The 20,024-nt window shown below is 53.9% G+C and overlaps 1 protein-coding gene and 1 long non-coding RNA gene across 4 annotated transcripts in view; both read right to left on the bottom strand.

Moving 5' to 3' along the window:
- The window catches only part of LOC101403226 (semaphorin-4D), a 99,363-nt gene extending 79,900 nt beyond the window's left edge, over positions 1–19,463 (bottom strand). For 2 of the 3 annotated variants that reach the window (XM_087444781.1, XM_087444780.1), the window contains exon 1: positions 19,332–19,463. The gene's annotated coding sequence lies outside the window, so the exon portion shown is untranslated. The remainder of the gene's footprint in view (positions 1–19,331) is intronic. The other variant, XM_087444784.1, reaches the window with a different exon arrangement.
- Positions 147–1,655, bottom strand: LOC147914465 (uncharacterized). The gene is made up of 2 exons (XR_015555480.1): positions 1,472–1,655; positions 147–610 (listed from the first exon to the last, which is right to left on the bottom strand). It is a non-coding gene; the product is annotated as an uncharacterized LOC147914465 (long non-coding RNA).
- Positions 19,464–20,024: the final 561 nt, after the last annotated feature.

The following is a 20,024-nucleotide window of genomic DNA, read 5'->3' as shown; positions in this document are numbered from 1 at the left end:
CGTGTGCGAATGATCGGGACACACTCTAGCGTCTGGCTGGAACGCCGAGCTGACTCCCAGGAAAACACGCCGCGTCACTTGTGCCATCCAGTGAATTCTCAGGGGTGTGTTACCACTCAAGATAATCGACAGGCGAGGAGCGGGGGTGGAGAGGTGAGTTTTATCATTCGGCTAAAATTACAATTAAGACTCGAGGAAAACAAGTTTTATAAGCCTCCTACTGGGCGGAGACTCCTAAACCCATAAAGCCTTTTGTAATGTAGACTTCGAGCTCTGCTGTGCGCTTTCAGGAGTGTGCATGCACACACACGTGCACATGTGCACACACACACATACCCACACAGGCGTGCACACATATGCGCACACATACACACATGCACGGCCTACCAAAAACACCACCAATCCCTTTTCTTGGGCCCCACCAGTCACAGGGGCCACTGCGTGTCCTCCAGGCAGGCGGTTAGGCCAGCACAGCCAAGGCTGACCACTGCCTGTCTGAGAGCGACAGAGGTAAAAGGGCCTGTCCCCTCGGACACCCCAACCCCCGAGAAGAGCCACAGGAAGCAGGCGACGGTCTCACCAGTCTCCATCCTGAGTTCATTCATGTCTCCTGAAAAACAGATGAAATGCTTTCATATAGGCTGTTCTTTTCCAGAATACTCTAAAATGAAAGAAATTCTTCAAATCAATGCAATTAGTAAAAGAACAACACAATTTCTGTTAAAACGCGTGAAGCCCAAAGGCAGGTGCTTCAGGAGATAATATAAACGACTGATAAACCGACAACAAGCCATTGGGACGGAGACCGTGGCCTTCCCTTCCCATGGGTAACGCTCCGAGGAGGTGAGGGGCGGGAGAGACTCTTATGAGCCAGGGGCACGATCCTGTCCTGTCCTGGCGTCAGCCCAGCGACTGGTCACAACTAGAAATGCACACAAGCTTGGACTCAAATATTTCCATTCTAAGACTCTTTCCTATAAAAACGCTCACTGAGGCACACAAGAAACATGGCCAAGGATGTGGCAGACAGCAGAGACACCCCAACTTCCACCGTGGGCTGGGAGACATGGGGCACACGCCAGCGGGGGCGCACGGCCCTCACGGAGCCACGCACGGCACGCAGAGCACGTGTCTCTGCCACGCACTGAGTGAAGAAAGCGTGACCACAGCTCGGGGAGACCACCATCTACATGAATGCCCTGTGCGTGTGTACAGGTGCGTGCACGCACGTGTGTGTGTGCAAGCAGCACAGACAAGACCCGAGAAACGCAGCGTCAACGGCACGCACCCGGGGCCCGAGGCGGCGGCTCTGACCCTCTGCCTTCGTTTTCTGAACAATAAAAATGCCGTTAAACTAAAGGAAAAGTTAGTCAGCATATCTGACTTCCTGTTCACACTAGAGATTCAACCAGTATTTTGGTAGAAACCCAACTTAAAAGAACAGGCCCCACCGGCAGAGATAAAAACTCACCTAAACCGATAGAAGGCCCTTTCCTGTTTCCCTCCAAGTCAACACACTGTTCTTTCACAAAGAGGCGAGTTTCCATTGCGCTCTCATTTCTCTCACTTCCCACGAAGGCAGAAAGCAGCCGTGGTTTCCATTTTCCTGCTGATAAAGCCCCGCTGAAGCATATCCTGGAGAAAGTGAACGCCTGCCAGGCCCTGGCCCGCCCCGCCCGGCCACCAGCCTCCCTCCAGCCCCACGGAATATTTCTAACGCCTTCTCCGGGGCTCCAGCAGCTTCCAGAGAACATCCACCCAGAGCCTGTGGCTGGTCCCTTATCTGGAAATAGGGTCTCTGCAGATGAAATTAAGATCATTAAGTTCATCCTGGATCAGCCAGGTGGACCCTAAATGCAATGACAAGTGTCCTTGTAAGAGACACACAGAGGAGAGACAGAAAGGAGAAGGCCATGGGGCAACGGAGCAGAGGCTCGGGTGATGCAGCTAGAAGCCACATTGCCCGCCGCCCCCAGAAGCTGGAAGAGGCAGGAAGGTCCTCGCCTAAAGTCTGCAGGGGGAGTGCCGCCCTGTGACACCGTGATTTTGGACTTGTAGCCCCCAGAACTGGGGAGAATGAATTTCTGCTATCTAAGCCACCCAGTGGGTGGTGCTCTTATGGCAGCTCCGGGAAACACGTGTACATGCATGGTGGTTCTACAACGCTGGAGCACGCCTCCTCCGTGGTCAGTTAACCGAAAAGGCAGGAAGGCCTCCTGCTACACAGACCATGAAAACGTGCAGGATGAAACTCAGGTAGCCATCTTTACCGCCCCCATGAAGGTGCACACTCCACCATCCCACCCAGCACCTTGTCCCAGGCTGCCCCCGCCCCACCCCAAGGCCCTGCCGGCTCCCTGGGGAGCCGCTGCTTCCGTTAGTCACCACTGCTGTGGAGCAAACTATCCTGGACTTGGCGGCCTAAAGATCCCACCACGCTCAGGTTCCGTGGGCCATGACTGGGCCACGGCAGGGTCACTGGTCTCTGCTCCAACGTCTGAGGCCCTGCCCAGGGGACCCGATGGCAAGGGCTGCAATCACGCGAGGACTAGAGCCTCACACATCAGGCCCTGGCTCAGGGGGTGCAGAGACCGGGACTGTCCACTGCAGTGTGACGTGGCCTCCGGGCACTCAGGCCTCCTTATAGCATGGCGGCCGCAGGGCAGTTGACCCTTCTTGGCTTCTCAGGGCTCCAAGGTCTAAGCAGTCCCCAGGCCACCCCAGCCCACGGGGAGGGCAGACACTGCCTCTCAGTGACAGCAACGCCAACAGATCAGCCAGGATTTTAAAACCGCCACAGCTGCTCTCCCCACTCAGCTTCTGGATCTTTCCTACTAATTCTCGAGTTCCGAGTCAGTGTTCCTGACTTCAAGACCTCAAGCCTGTCCCTGTGGGTCAATGCCCAGCCTCCAGGTTCCCGGCCTGGTGGCACACATCCCCCCTCAGCGGGCTATATGCTGTCATCCAGCTGGAAGCACCACGTCCTGTCCACTTTCCCTCCACCCATGACCACTGCATCTCCATCCCCCGCTGCAAACACAGAGCCTGGGACGTGCAGACACGTCACATGGAGTGAACGGTGGCATAGCTGAGTGACAGGGGTCAATGCAGCGAGAGACACAATTGCAGAGCAGAAAAGGACCCCCATGTTACAATGACCGGGGGGCTTCCACTCAGCCTTCCTGGGCCCTCCAGGAGGGGGAAATGCAGAAGGTGGAAGGAGCGAGGCGCAGCTGAAGAGACCCCTGAGGGGCCCGCCGGCAGTGGGGCTGGAGGAGGAGCCAGCCCAGGGCCCTCCCCAGAGGGCAGCTCCTGGTGGAGGGAGAGGCTTGGAGCCCGGCTGGAGAAGGCTGCCAGCGAGCAGGTCAAGACCTCAACTCCAGGAGCCCAGTTACAGATGCAGACAAGCTGCCTGCCCTGGGAGGTGGAGCCAAAAAGAATCGAGGACCCCGGAGTCCTGACTGGAGAATAAAGGGACGAGAATGCTCACAGCCCCATGCATCATGGCTCACGGCGGAAACCCAGCTGGCAGCATGGGCTCGTGGGGGCATGTGAACTGTGGTGAACACACACGACCGGACCGTGGCGAGCGGCATGCTGCCACACACAGGAGCAGAGTGACGCCCATGGGTGCGAGCTGCGGAATCTGGGGTGCACAAACCCAGCCGGGACGTGCCTCTGCGGCGAGCTACGGAATGTGGGGTGCACAAACCCAGCCGGGATGCGCCTCTGCAGCGATTAGTCAGGAAGCGGTACGGAAGGGCCCAGGGCTGCGGGGCTGGTGGTGTCCTGGGCACCACATGGTTGGGCTCCACCTGTGAGCAAAGCGAGCTGTGCACCGAGGCTGTGTGCACGTCACACATCTGCTGAGGAAAGACAAGGAAATGGGAAGATGAGAACAGAGAGAGAAGAGGGCTGCCAGACGGGGTCACTGTCATTTTGTTGGTGGGGACCTTCCCTCGCATGTCAAGATGGGAAAGGAAGCAGGCAGAGGCACGGCCAAGCTGGGTGAGGGGACGGTGGGAGGAGGGTGGCCTCTCCCAGGTGGGACGTGACCCCCACAGCTCTGGCGGCCACGGCACTCAGAGGGCGCACAACCCTGCCCATCGGCTGCTTGTTTCCTGCTGCTCTTCTGGAATGTAGCTGCAAGAGGGGCCCCAGGACAGGAGGGCCGGCCCGCGGCCACAGGCGGGTCACTCTGCCAGGCGGAAGACGACTGTGACGCCACAGCCCCAGACCACGCTTCCTTCCACCAGACTCAGCCCCTTCAGCTCTGAGCAGACAGGCATCCACACTGCCAAAGTGCAAAGACGAGCACAGGCTGCACTGCGCAGCGTGTACGAGCCCCATGCTCTGCATCCCCGGGGAAGCACCCAGCCCTGCCCAGCTGGTGGCTAACCGCCACTGCCAGGCTTCTGGAAAGTGCTCTTAGGAAATGGATTCTGTGCACAGGAGCCACGCTACTGTCCCCCTGCCCCCTGCCCCCTGCCCAGCGGCCTGGGGAGGCTGACACCTGAAGTGGTTAATGAATGGGCTATGTTCAGGGAAAGCGCGTCTCCGTGCTTAGCAACTGCAATCTAAGTGCTAGAAAAGGCCTGAAGCTCGTCCCGGCACGGAACAGCTCAGCCAAAGCCTCGGACTCCCCACCCCACTTACGTGGGCAGTGCTGGTGTGGGCACCCGGCCACCGTCTGACCAAAGAGCAGGGGAGCGTGTTCTCCTTCTCGCTCATTTTGGAAGCGAGATGTCTGAGCTGAGCCGTCCACCCTTCTGCGGGAACAACGCACTCCCTGTGAATGGCGCTCTCCTCGCTGATGGCAGTCACGTCCCTGGCTCGTGGAGCCACACCGAGGTCACTGCAGATGGACGAGATCTGTCTCCCCAAAGGCCCGCGCTCCAGCCCCTCAGCACTTCCCGGGCTTTGCAGGTGAAAACCAAGCCCTGCCCCACGGCAGTCTCGTCCATGGAGCGGAGGGACTGTGGGCCCCACATGGAGAGACCTCATCTTCACAAAACAGCTGCTGCTTCCAGGGGGGCTCCAGGGAACAGGGCGGCTTCACAAGATCCCACATTTGAAACCCAAGCCACTCCCTCAGGTTTCAAAGACACGCCAGCGATCCACTTCTGCCCGCTCAGGGACTCTGCTTTGACCCAGTTTCCCGGCCCCATGGCTCCCAGGCACATAGTCCCACAGCGGCCCCTGCGCTCCAGGCTCCAACTGTGCGCTGCCCTGGACTGGGAGAAAGCAGGGACGAGGGAGTCCACAGGCACAAGTCGGCTGACATGGGAAATAATAGGACAATACATAATGGCACATATTTACATAATGCCAAAATTTAAAACGTCCACACAGTCACACATAGGGCCAGACGTCAAGTGGGGATAGTTTTCAACCTGGGGCATGGAAACAGTTTTTAAATAAAATGCAATTGAACGAAATAGCAGAGAGCATCATATGCAGCTAAAGGTGAGAGCTCTGTTGAGGAAATTGGCTTTAATGGTGTGTATGGGGGGACATGTGTGTATCGTGTGCACGTGTGTGCATGTATATGCATGCAGACATGTGCACTGCCTCACAGAATAAAATGTGTCTTACTGTGAGTCACCCTCAGGGTCTGAAAACAGCCAGGCTCCCTGAGTGCCACGAAGTTTTAATATTCTAATAAAAAATGTTTTTGGCAATATTATACATGCACTGAAACCTCTCGGAAGCTTGGTTTTAAACATGACACTGAATTCCACGTACATCCCAGCTCAAAGTTTGCCAAGAAGGGATATTCAGTGTCATCTCATTTCATAATTTCCCAGTCCCCCAGGAACCATGGCCGCTGACCCTGCTCACAAAGAGGGGCAGGCCTTGCTGAGTCCATGCACCCCACACACGGGGTGACAGGCCAGGCAGGGCCCCCGGTCAGGCCCAAGCCATCGTCATGACGGGCTCCCGCTGGAGGAAGCGCCAGAGAGGAGAGCACGTGGGCTCACCTGTGCATGCACATGGCAACCCCACATTGCCGCCCTGCATCCAGGCCTGCCTGTCTGGTCCAGGAGAGGCCAGCGCGGCTGCCCTGCTTCCCACAGCATGTTTTCCACTGAAAAGGACCACAAATGGTAGAACTCCCACTGCTTTCTAAACAAGGCAGGTATAACAAGTCTAAGAAAAGTGTGTCGGGCTCTCAGGACATCCGGGGTGTGTGCGTGTGTGCGATCACAAGTCGTGCTTTCCATTTTTTCTTTGTATTTTTCCCTTATGATCTCCATTACAAGTATTTCTGGTAATGGGACCGAGAGAGCCAGTCGGAAAATCAGAGATGCAGACAAGCACCAAAGAGAAAACAAGAGTGACGCTGTCGACTACACAGGTGACCACCACCCTGGACACAGTCTATCGAGTGCTTTCTGGGCAAACTGTGGGTCCTTGCTGTACACACCGCTTCAGGAACGGGTTTTAGCATTCACGTGTTATGCTGATTTCCCATCACCTTCGTCATATTTTACACCATTATTTTAGAGACTGGCCAGCCTAAGTGACCTCCTCGTCTCTGACCGCCTGTCAGCAGCTTTCAGTGTCTATCTAGGTTTTCTGTTTATAAACAAAGACAAACACCCTTTCCAATGAAAGCTTCTTGACATCCATGATTCCTCAGGATAAAGTTCTGGATGTTGAGCTGCAATGGCCAAGGGTGCACGCATCCTTAAAACGCCCACCCAACGGCCACCCCTCGGTGTGCGCGTCAGGTGCCGCGTGTGGACAGTGCGCCCCCCTGCGGGCTGCAAGTCACAGCTCCCGAGCTCACACGTGGCTTCGTCACCTCCTGGGTGAGCAACCCGATGAGTTAGTTTCCTATTCTCTCTGCTCTCTGTGTCCTCCCCTGTATAAGAGGAAAGAAAGGTCCCTATCTGACAGGACTGTGTCCGGATTCCAGGAGTCGGTAGACAGGGCATGTGGCACGTCACTTACAAAGAGGCCACTGTGAACACCGCCAAGTCATTCTTCCCATAACGGCCTCCCTGTCTCCATCCCTGCCTTCCCACTCATCGATCACCCAGTCACCCCTAAACATGCATCTGATCACATGAGTTACCGCTCACACACCTGTACAATTAGGCTGAGTGCAAGAAGCCAACTCAAGGCTACAAACTGTGTGATTCCACTTACACGACATTCTGGAAAAGCCTCTAAGGATGGAAAACAGATTCTGCTGGGGGTGGGGAAGGATGCACTCAAGGAGCACAGGGGAATCCGTGGAGCTGTGGAAGTTTTCCAGGTCTTGATCTCGCAGCGGTTACATGACTATGCACCAAAGCTCACAGAACGGGACGTTAAAGAGGGTGAATTCTGCTGTATATAAATTACACCTCCATAACTCTGACTTGAACACAAACAACGACCTGCAGAGAAGGGGTCTAAGCTGTGTGATCTGGCGTTCCAGGCCTCCTCCCCTGGCCCAGTGCTCTCCTTCCGTCTCTCACTCGCTCCAGGGCTGGCACTTACTGAAGACCCTCCTTGCCCATAGGCCCAACCACAGTGGAGGCTGCCCGGACCGCCAGTGAGTAAAGATAATCCCCCCTGCCTCTACCTCGAAGACTCTCAACTCTGGCTGCACGTGAGAACTACCTGAGCAGTTGTCAAAACAACCGGTCCACACCCTCCCTCCCACCCCAAGAGATGCTGATGTAACTGCGCAGGTGTGGGGTCACAACTGGGGTTTTGTTTTGCTTTATTTTTTATTTTTTAAAATTTAATTATTTTATTGAGGTCATATTGACTTATAACATTATGTAATTTCATGTGTACATTATTATATTTCAGTTTCTGTATAGACTACATTGTGCTCCCACCAGTAGTCTAGTTTTTATCCACCACCATACATATGTGCTCCTTTACCCCTTTCACTCACCCCCACCCCCTTCCCCTCTGGTAACCACTAATCTGTTCTCTTTATCCATGTGTTTGTTATCTTCCACATATGAGTGAAATCATATAGTGTTTGTCTTTCTCTTTCTGGCTTATTTTGCTTAGCACAACACCCTCAAGGTCCATCCATGTTGTTGCAAATGGCACGATTTTGTCTTTTTTATGGCTGAGTAGTATCCCATTGTATATATATACCACATCTTCTTTATCCATTCATCAGCTGATGGGCACTTGGGTTGCTTCCATGTCTTGGCTATCGTGAATAATGCTGCAATGAAGATAGGGGTGCACAGATCTCTTTGAATTGTTGATTTCATGTTCTGTTTTTTTTTTAAAGACTTCAGGCCCAGAAATTAAAGAGGGAACATCACGCAGATCCTACAGACATTCAGGACCGTAAAGGAATATTATGAACAATTTTATGTCAACAAGTTTGATAACTTAGATGAAATGGACAGATTTCTGGAAAGACACAGATTACCAGGACTGACCCAAGAAGAAATCAAAAATCTTAACAGCCGTATGTCAGAAAGCTGAATTCACAATCAAAAGTCTCCCCATAAAGAAAACTCCAGACGGCTTCACTAGTAAATCTATGAAACACTTAAGGAAGAAACAACACTAGCATTACACGAATTCTTTTTTAAAACACAATAAATGAAGAAGGAACACTTCCCAAACCATTGTGTGTAGCCAACATTACCCTGATGCTGAAACCAGACACAGACATTACAAGAAAATACAATATCCCTCATGAATATAGTTACAAATATCCTAACAAAATTGTAGCAAATTGAATCCGACAATATATAAAAACCTGACCAACTGGGGTTTGTGCCAAGAATGCAAGGCTGTTTAACATTCAAAAACTAATCAATGAATTCACCATATTTACCAAAAAAAAGGAAAAAAACATATGATCATCTCAATAGATACAGAGAAAGCATTTGACAAAATTCAACATCCATTCATGCTAAAAACTCTCTGCAAACCAGAAAATGTCCTCCACCTCATAAAAGGCATCTGCATTAACTCTTCGTCTAATATCATATTTAATGAAAAAACATGAAGTTCCTTCTTCCTAAGATTGGGAACAGGCAACAAGGTCTGCTTGTACCACGTCTGTTAAACATTGTAATGAACGTCCTAGACAATAGAATAAAAGAAGAAAAAGAAACAAAAGCATTCCACTTGGAAAGACAGAAGTACAATGATTCCTATTCATAACTGTCAGGATTATCCACATACAAAATCTCTAGGGACTACAAAAAAAGCTACTCAAACAAACAAGGGAATTTAGAAAGGTCACAGGATAGACAAACAATATTAAAAGATTGATTGTATTTCTATACACCAGCAACAAACAATTGGAAAATAAAATTTTTAAAATCCATCTATAATAACATTCCAAAATACGAAATACTTGTGAATAGATTTCATAAACTACACATAAGACCTGTACAGTGACTACTACAAATCATTGCTAAGAGAAATGAGGGAAGATGAACACAGATGGAGAGAGAGTCCAGACCTATTGGCTGAAAGACAACACTGTTAAGATGCCAATTTTCTCCAAATTGATCTAAGTAAGGAGTTAATGCAATCCCAGGCAAAATCCAAGCAGGCTTTTTTGATAGAAATTGACAAGCTGATTTTATTTTATTTTATTTATTTATTTTTTTTAAAGATTTTATTTATTTTATTTTTTCCCCCCAAAGCCCCAGTGGATAGTTGTGTGTCGTAGCTGCACATCCTTCTAGTTGCTGTATGTGGGACTCGGCCTCAGGATGAACAGAGAAGTGGTGCCTCGATGCGCACCCGGGATCCGAACCCGGGCCGCCAGCATCGCAGCGCGCGCACTTAACCACCAAGCCACAGGGCCGGCCCGACAAGCTGATTTTAAATTTATACGGAAATGCATAAGACCCAGAACAGACAAAACAATTTTGAAAACGAAGCACAGCTAGAAGGCTCGCACTATCTGACTTCAAGAGTTCCCGTAAAGCAACAGTCAGAAAGACAGTGAGGAGTGGGGCCTGATGAAGAATAAGCCCTAACGGACCAGAACCGGGTCCGGAAACAAAGCCACATAGACACAGTTACTTTCCAAACATGACACCAACATAACTCCATGGAGAAAGGATAGTTTCTTTAACAAATGGTGCTGGAACAACTGGATATCCATACGGAAAACAATAAACTTCAGTCCTTAGCTCTTCCCAGTTAAAACATAACTCAAAATGGATAAGAGATCTAAAGAGAAAAGCTAAACCATAACCTTTTCAGAAGAACATCTTTATGACTATGGGTTAGGCAAAGATTTCTTAAATAGGACATAAAAAGCACAGACTACTCAAAACAATTGATAAAACTGGACTTAGAACGAAAAACATCTGCCCTCTGAAAGACATCATTAATAAAATAAAAAAGTAAGCCAGACTGACAGAAAATATTTGCAATACAAATATCTGACAGAGGATTTGAATCCAGAATATGTAAAGAACTCTTAGAACTCAAATATAAGACAAAGAGCCCAACTAAAAAGTCAGCAGAAGATTTGAACAGACACTTAAAAGAATATATACAGATCGCTAATAAATACAGGAAAGGATACTCAACTAAAACCTCAGTGATACAGCACTATCACATTCCCACTAGAGTAGCTAAAATTAAAAAGACTGACGACAGCAAGTGTTGGCAAGGAGGTGAAACAACTGTACTCTCACACATCCGCAGCAGGGAGGTAAGATGATACAACCATGGTGGGAAACAGTTTGCCAGCTTCTTACAAAGTTAAATACGCTTACTACACAACCCTGCAATTCAAGTCCTAGGTAGTTATTCAAGAGAAATGAAAACACTGCCAAGATTTGCACACAAATGCACAGGGCATTTTTTATATCATTTCTTATTGTGGTAAAATACATATAAAATTTACCATTTTAAGCATTCTAAAGTGTACAATTCAGTGACACTGAGTACACTCATGATGTTACACAACCATCACCACTACCCAGTTCCAGAACATTGTCATCACCTCAAAAGGAAACCCCATACCCAATAAGCAGTCACTCCCCATTCTTCCCTTCCCCCGCCCCTGGCAACCACTAATCTGCTTTCTGTCTCTATAGATTTGCCTATTCTGGACATTTCATATGAATGGAATCATACAATACGTGCCCTTGTATGTCTATTTTCACTTAGCATAATGTTTTCAAGGGTCATCCGTGTTGTAGGGCGCATCAGTACTTCATTCCTTCTTACAGCTGAGTAATGGTCCACTGTCTGGATGGACCACATTTGTTTATCCATCATCCACTGATGGACATTTGGGTTGTTTTCATCTTTTGGCAACGGTGAACAGTGCTGCTATGAACAGTCATGTACAAGTTTTTGTTAGAATATCTGTTTTCAATTTTTCTGGGTAGATGCCAGGGGTGGACCTGCTGGGTCACAGGGTAATTCCATGTTTAACTTTTTGAGGACTCTTGAAACTGTTTTCCAAAGTTGTTGCACCATTTTATGTTCCCACCAGCAATGTATGAGGGTTCCAATGTCTCCACGTGCTCCCCAACACTTACTAGTTTCCATTTTTTTCCTAAAAGCCATTCTGGGGGGTGCAAAGTGGTCTCTCACTGTGGTTTTGATCTGCACTTCCCTACTGACTAACGATGCTGAGCATCTTCTCATGTGCTCATTCGTCATTTGTGCGTCTTCTCTGGAGAAATGTTTGCTCATGTTTAACTGGCTATCTGTCCTCTTGTGTTGAGTCGTAGCACACAGCCCTGATATTCACAATAACCCCGAACAGGAGGAATCCAAACATCCACCAGCAGGTGACTGAATCAACAAACCACAGGACACCCACACAATGAAACAAGATCCAGCGATAAAAAGACATGAAGGACCGATATACACCGTGACACGTTAAGAATCTCAAAAACATCACACTGAGTAAAGACACTAGAACCAAGAGTCTGTAATATATGCCTCCGTTTTGAAACTCTTGAAGAAACAAATCTCATCTATAATCTGATCTCAGCAGATCAGTGATGGCCTGGGCGTGGGGCGGAGGACAAAGGGGCAACAGGACATTTGGGAGTGCTCACAGGACAATGATCTCTGTCACAACTGCTCAACGTGGTTGCACCAGTGCAAAGGCGGCCACAGACGATGCTGAATGAATGGATGGATGGGGTGGCGCAGCTGACCTGCAGGCGAGGCTCGTCAACTCCTGGCCTGTATCACGATGATGGCGGCCACTGCATAACTGTATACATTTGTCCAAACTCATGGAACAGTGCACTTAAAACAAGCACTTTTTATTGTATGCAAATTATACCTCAGTAAAATTGATTAAGGAGACACGGTTTGTAGGGGCAAGCACCTGGAGCCTAATTTGCATCCAGAGTGAGGACCACAGCCCTGCCCGGGGCCGCCCTGTCCCCCCCAGAGTGCACCCCCAAGGGCAGGCCGTGTCTTAGCGCAGCGGCTCTTAAACCGCACGGTAAGTCAGAATCCCCCGGGCAGCCTGTTCAAACGCAGAGCTTCAGACTCTGGGGTCAGGGTGGAGCTGAGATCCTGCCCTTGCGACGATGACGTGGTGCCACTGGTGTGGGGAGCTCGCCGGGGGAAGTGCCCTCTCCTTCATCTAGCGCTCAGTGGGTGTGGAATGAAGTCAGCGTTACAGATAAAACTCAGGCCTTCGCTCAGGCCGGGGCCCATCTATAGGAAATGCCAGGCCAGCGTCAGAAGGGACATGCTCACAGGCTGGCTGGCAACAAGACGAGCTCGAGCATGAGGCCCCGCTGTCAGCCTCGGTTTCTGGCCAGACCGGCCATGCCTGAGCGCCCCCACCGCCCCTCCAGTGGACCTGGCCCCCTCTCCCTTCTCTGCCCCACACAGCTGTCCTCCCCATTCACCTCTGCCCAGGAGCCTGGCCAACTCCGCTCCCCAGGCCTCCTGCAGCCCACTGCCTGTGAGCGCCCACCACCTGTGAGCGCCCACCGCCCTACTCAGAGGCTCGGCCGTCGGGAGCTTCCATAAACCTTCTCTGCCGCCCTGGCCCTCCTCCCCCGTCTGAGGCCCCCAGGGCCAAGCAGAGGCACAGCGCCCACTGCAGGCCAATGAAAGCTTGCAGGGAGACAGCTGGCCTGACGTCAAAACCCTCCAGCATCTGCCCCGTGCCCCATCCCCCTCGCCCAGCTGGAGGACTCCAGCAAGTGCCCCCTCTTCCTTCATGCCCCCCGACACCATGCATCCTCCCCTTCAGGACAGAAACCTGAAACGTAAGCCTTCTCTCAACCTCACGTGCCCATCAGCTCCTTCTGCACTTCTCAGTTCCCCTCACCGCAAAATTCTGGAAAAGTCACCAACTCGTGCTGTCCAGGGCTCCCCTCCACCACTCGTAAACTCTCGGCACCCCCAGACCACTGGTCAGATCACCGGTGACCTCCATGCTGCTAAGGTCAATTCTCCAGTCAATTCTCAGTCCTCACCTCACTGGACCCGTCAGCAGGGCAGTCCCACCACCATGCACATTCTCCCATGGCCCTGGACGCCCCCAGACGCCCCTGGCTCTCTCCTGCCCCCCTGGCCTCTCCTCCTCTTGTCCCCAGGCTCAGTCCTCGGATCTCTCCTCTCCTCCATCTACGACCCCCTTGCTGTCTTGTGCTGACTCTCATCACCTCTGTGCTGGCAGTGCCAGGGTGATCGCCCCAGCCCAGGCCGCTCCCCCAAACTCCAGTCTTGTCTGTCCAACAGGCTCCTCACCATCTCCACCTGGACGGCCATGGAGCTCACAGGTACTGTCCGGAGAGCCGGCTGTCCTCCGGAATTCCCCACAACCGTTCCGCCCACAGCTGTCCCATCTCAGGACGACGCTGGCTCCATCACTCCGGCTGCCTGAACCATGAGTCTTGGGGTCATCTTGGACTCCTCTGCTGCTCCAACCGTCCAGCTGGCTCCATCTTCTCGACACTCAGCATCCGGCCAGATGCCCCCACCTGCCCGGGGATGCTCCTGTCCCTGCCGACAGTCACTCCGCTCTGGCCTGGACGTCCCCCCAGGTCACTCCTGGTCTCCTCCACACCACTGGCTCCGGGAGGCCCACTGCCACCTGATTTCAAATCCCAAACACCCCCAACCATTGGCCCCCCTGAGCACCTGGCCCTCCTGCTGTCTTTCTCCATAGCACTATGGTCCCCGTAGGTGACAGAATCTAGTCTATTTCCTCTCTTGTTCGCCTTGCGCCTCTCTCTACTCGATCATAATCTCCAAGTGGGCGGGGCCTCTGTCTCTCGGTTTCTTGCTGTAATTGGCGCTCAATAAACCCTTGCTGGGGGAAGCCGGGAGACTCTATGAAGCAGACACATTTGCAAGCTGAAAGGGCCGAAAGGTCACCAACTCCTTCACCTCAACGAAAATGAAGACAGGACATCACCCACAAAGGACACAGACCTCCCGAGCTCCGTAAATGGGGCACAGCCAGACTTGGGCGGGACCCCAAAGCCTCTCGGAGGACTGGGATGCTCTGAATGCACCTGCTCCAGCCCTCGCACTTGGGGGCCACGCACTTACATCCCTTCTGATGGCCGGCGGCTCCTGGCCGTCCAGACACCACTCCAGCTCAGGGCAGAGCCCAGCTGTGCCCTCCTGCCACCACGGAGAACACTGGTCAACAACAACCCAGACACACCCAATGCTAGACCAGAGCAGGTTACACACTGGCTGTTACAACAACTCAAATTTCTTGCAATAGGACAGGAAAATAGGAAAAAAAACTAGAATTCCAGGCAACTTGTACTTTTTACTTTGTGGACTTACCATTTTCATGCTGTTTTGTTAGTGAAGATTAAGGTTACCTAGCATTACCCTCTACCACACGAAAAAAGAAAACAAAGCAACCTGCGGCAGGTCACCCACCCGGCAGTGGAAACCCACCTGGCAGTGGAAACCCACCCTCGAAGGCTCGAGACCATCTCTGCTCTTGTTTCGGGGCCAAGTCCCCCGGACCTGCCGCTCCACCTGGACCAGGACCATGGGGGTTTGAGCCGAGAGCCGCCACCCATGGCCCAGGCCGGCGCAGACCGCCTCGGCGAACGCTCCCGTCGCAGAGGACAGGCTGTTTAGTGTCAGGGTTCGGGACGTGTCCTCCTGCTGCCCGGGGCAGGGTATCATCTCCATCCTCTCATGGCCTGCAGAGCACAGACTCGGAGCATCAACGACCATCGACTCAACGAGAGCTTCAGTTAGCTCTTCAACCGTCACTAAGTTGTGAAGAAAATGAATTTCTACAAACCAAATTCCATTTGAAATAAATTTAAATTTAGAAATGTAGAAGATTTAAAATAGGGTATTGTATTACCTAACGGAAACCCCCTTCTTAAAGATTAATTTTATAATTACAAAAATACCCATTATAAAAGAAACAAACCATATGAAAGTATGCATGAGGGGAAATAACAGCAGGTTCCCCTTCCTCTTCCACCTCCCCCCAATACTCACACTCACACACACCTCCTCCCCAATGCACACACACTCACTCACACTCACTTCCTCCCCAGCACTCACATGTGCGTGCACACACACACACACCTCCTCAGCACACACAAACTCACTTCCTCCTCCAACACACACACACTCACACACACCCCCTTCCCTCCCACCCTGTCACTAACTGGACAGCCACTTCTGCTCGGGGCTCTGTCCCTAGAGCCCGGAGCACTGTCCGCTCCACTTGTGCACAGCGGGCCCTCCACAACTATCTGTCCAAAAAACGGTGTGTCGTTCCTGACGGTTTTCTATCGTAAGCACCCACACATGCACGTAAATGGGACCATTCTGTCCGTTCCAGCTAAGGAGTGACGTTTTCACTTACTATACCGGCATCGCTTTTCAAGTCCACCTCTGAGCTATTTCACGAAGTGAAGGATCCTATGGCATGTTTTGCAGAGGAATGGAGTTCTTAGATTATAATCAACTTTTTATTATGAAGAATTTCAAAAATACAGAGTGGACAGAAAAGAATAACAAACTCTCAGGTACCCTCACCTAGAGCCAACGACGATCCCCCAAGGACAATTCTGCTCCCTCCAGAGCCCCGCCCAATGCTGATCAGAAATGGAGCCCAAATGCTATACCATTCCCTCTGCAAATACTCAGGACCTACCGTTAAAAGGCAAAGACCATTTTAACACAACCACAGTGCCGCTATTAAGGAATACAGTCATTCCTTAACATCATCATTCACTCAACAGATGTCCAACTGTCTCACAAATACCACAATTTTTGAAAGGAGTGCTTCTTGGGTCAAACGCTGTCTGACTGCATTTTGTGCAAAGCCTGCAACCCCAGGATGCTGCTCAGAAGTGACCGGGGAGGGTGCAGTCTCTGCTTTGACGGGCAGGACCTAAGACTTTGAGACCAAATGCCCGCCCAGTCCCCTGCAGGCTCACACAGGGGGCAGGCAGGGGAGGCAGCTGTGGGGGGACGGCACCCGGGCTGCTGTAATGCCAGGAGCAGCAGCATGGAGCTGGCCCGGCGTGGCACTGCCAGGTACACGTCCGTGCACTGGGTGGGGGTCAGGCTCGCTGGAAAGCGAGCCACTCCACGGAATGGAGATGAGCCAATTCACTCATCCCGAGCATCACCTTAATTGGCATGCTGACTAGCACCACCCAGCTCCAGGCGAGGCCCCCTCGCCCGCCGTCTCCACTTGCCTGAATCAGCAGATACTTCCTCCTAATAAATCTCTGCTTTCCTGAGTCGCCTCTAGACAGCAGATGGGCCATGAGCTGTGCAGAGTCCCCAGTGCAGAGGAGCCTGCTCGACTGGCTCTGCTCTCGGGTGACACCCAGACATGTCCCCAGACGGCCACGGGCCTCAAGTGGCGCGGGGGAGCTGTGGGACTGCACCTGCTGAGCCCAGGGGGAGGGAGAGAGGGCCTCCCACCATGCCTCTGTCACTTTTGCTGGCCAACCTACTTCTTACCTCTCCTCTCCCCTCTGCAACGGGAAAAGTCGAGAGAGAAAGAGCGGCCCCAAGAGGGACCTGCAAGGACGGGGCCTTTCTCCCAGGGACCACCCTCGACAGTCAGCCGACGGCAGATTCATCTGTACATCTCTACGAGGCCAGCATCACCCCACGGCCACCCCTACACCGGACGGTTAACAGGTCACCGCTGTCCCTCCCACGAGAGCCTGGAGGCGGGTGACTGGGGGCACAGGGGCACTGCCCGCCACCTCACCCCCCAAGTTCTTTCAACCAAGCAAATTCTTAGCATGACGGGGAAGGTCGCTGTAAATAAACAATCAGGAAGCAAATTCACTTCCATAGCAGTAGGAGCCCAACCCAGGACACTGGGGAGGCCTGGGGGGACACAGGTCCCAGCTGCCAACCCAGCAGCTCTGGCCCCAGGCTCACCACACAGGACAAGGGGGCAGAAGAGGTTCTGCAGCCCCCTCCTGACCCCACCCATCCCCAGAAATGGGACCCAGAAGGAGGGTGTGGGGAGACAGGCTCCCTCCGGAAGCACAGAGGACTGACGAGACAGCCATTGATCTTTGCAAAGCAGTATTGATTCTGCCGTGTGCTGGCAGCGGTGGCGAGTCCTCCCCCACTCAGAGCCGGCCATCAGCACACGCTTCCCAGCGCTGGCCTCCACATCCCTGCCTGGTGTGGAGACACGGAACCTGCCTCGGACACCCACACAGAGGGGGTCACACGGATGATGTCATCAGGTCATCTCCCCGCCCCAGAGCCACTGGACCGCTGTGTGGCATGGCCTTGCACCACAGCTCAGCCGGGGTGGGTGCACCACCCACCAGGGCCCTGAGCAAGGCCACCAGAGCTCCCCAGTCTCGGGGGAGGGGGTCTCTGCAAGACTGCATTTTCTAACAGACATGTGCTCCTCGGGAGGGCAGGCAGAGGAACTCACCGGCACTGTCTCAGAGGGCAGACAGACAGACAGATGGACAGATGGCGAAGCCCATCATGGGGAGCCAGCCCCCTCCTATGCCAGCTCCCGGTTCTGCAACACTGTGCCAGAGAGGGACCCGGCACAGCTGCCTCTCTGTGCCAGCGATGAGTTTTTATTTCCTGATCCAATGTACCTGCTGGGTGTACTACAGACACTTCTTCAGTCTGAAGGTCTGGCCTCCCGGGTGTGAAATGCCCCGGTGTGTCCCTCACCGTCCCCTCGTTCCTGAAGGCTTTATCCCTGGAAGGACGTGGTGCCAGGGGTACTCAGAGCAGGCCTCTTTCTTCTTCTTTATTCTTGCAGACGATGTGCACAGACACCAACCGTTCAAGTGACAATCGGGGCATTATCTCTTCTAGAATCCTGGCCCCAGCCCTGGCAGAAGCGGCCTGTTTCTGGGACACAGTAAACATTCCCAAATAACGGCGCCCAGGCAGCCAGCAGGCAGGCCCCAGGCCTGGGGCAGATATGAGGTGACAGGCCACCGGTGTCACCTCACTCCCTGGAAAGGAAACTTCCGCTCGGTGGCGCCTGGTGGATTTGAAGAGACTCAGAACAGGAGGGCTGGCCCCTTGGCCACAGGCCCCAGGTCGGGCCTGGCCTGCAGGCACCTGGCCACCCACAGCCTGGACCCGCTCAACGTAAGGGGAGATTTTCAAAAAACCAGAGCAACTTGGCGCGGCACACGCTCGAGAAAGCAGGGCCCGGCCCTCGACAACAGGCCTCATTGTCAGTGACCTGCCCACCTACCGACTCCCAGGCACCCTCGCCCCCCAATACTAAATCAAATAAACGAAGAGGAGGACCCAGCTCTCCTTTCCATGTTTACACTGGCAAAACCCCAGCGGATCCAGCCCCCTGCAGCTCACCAGGCGCCTGCAACAGGTGCAGCCCGAGCCGAAGCTGGTGATTCTCCTCGGCTCTTTCTAGAACCACGAAGCCAAACCCTAAAGGAAGCCGAGGCCTGCAGCACTCTGCCGTGGCCCGACCTGCCCCACCTGTCTGAGTGCGCGGCTCCGGGTCCTGCGCGCAGGGCCCCGGCCTCCGCGACATAAATAGAACCCGCGGGGCCCCGCCAGGCCGGAGAGGCTGGAGCGGGGCCGGAGTGGCCGGAGCGCGGCGGGGGCCCGGCGGACAGGAGAGCGGCGGGCCTGGCCGAGAGCGCCGCCCCTCTCCCGGCCTGGTTCTGCTGCGCGCCCCGCGCCCCCGCGCCCCCGCGCCCCCCGCGCCGCTCGGAGCCACCTGCGCGCCGGGGCCGGGAGGGAGGCGGGGAAGGGAGGGGACTTGGAGGTCCGGGGAGGGGTCCGAGGAAGGGACTCTGGGAGGGGACGGGGGTCCGAGGCTCCGGGGCGGGGGCTCCAGGAGGTGTCCGGGGAGGGTCCCACAGTCCCCGCGCACCTGCCTGGCCCGCGCGCTGCCTCCGCCCGCCCGCCCTTACCTGGCGCGGAGCGTCCTGGCCGCGGACACCGAGCGGGACCCGGCCGGCGAGCACGGGCGCAGGAATGGCGGCGGCGGCGGCGGCGGAGGAGGCCCGGCTCGGAGGGCGGCGGAGGCCCGGCTCGGCCCGGCGGCGCGGGGATGCTGCGGCGCGCGAGGGCGCGGGGCCGGCAGGCAGGCCCCTCCTCCGCGCCCCTCCTCCCCTTCCCGCCACCTCCCTCCTCCCTTGCCTGTCCCCTCCCTCCGCCTCCTCCCCGCCCTCCTCCTCTCCCCACCCTCTCGTCCCCTCCCCTTCCCTCCTCCTCCTTCACCTTCCTCCACTCCCTCTCTGCCCCGCCCTCCTCCTCCTACCGCCTCTGCCGCCTCCCACCATGCGCTCGGCCCCAGAGGCTGCCCGCGTGTCCTGGCCTGGCCTCTCCTGGGTCCAGCACGGGTTCTGATGAAATGCCCAGTCACCCACTCCTCACCACCTGCTAATGGACCAGCTTGCCCCCTCCGGAGCCTGGCCTGACCCCACTCTTCCCAGGCCCTCTCCAAACCCTCAAGGATTGCGGCACCCCCTGGTGCAGCTCTGCTGGGGACCTGACCTGCACAGATGTGTGGGCAAAGCGTGCGGGCTCCCGGGACACTTTGCTGCCTTGCTTCTAAGCAAATCTGACTTTGGGGGAGAACATTCCAAACCAGGCCCCCTGCC

The sequence above is a fragment of the Ceratotherium simum genome, chromosome 20, assembly GCF_057802395.1.
Source record: "Ceratotherium simum simum isolate JZ-2026a chromosome 20, ASM5780239v1, whole genome shotgun sequence".
In the NCBI taxonomy this organism is placed as follows: domain Eukaryota; kingdom Metazoa; phylum Chordata; class Mammalia; order Perissodactyla; family Rhinocerotidae; genus Ceratotherium; species Ceratotherium simum.
The sequence above is the reverse complement of the archived record's forward strand: the minus strand, read 5'-3'. Positions and strand labels throughout refer to the sequence as shown.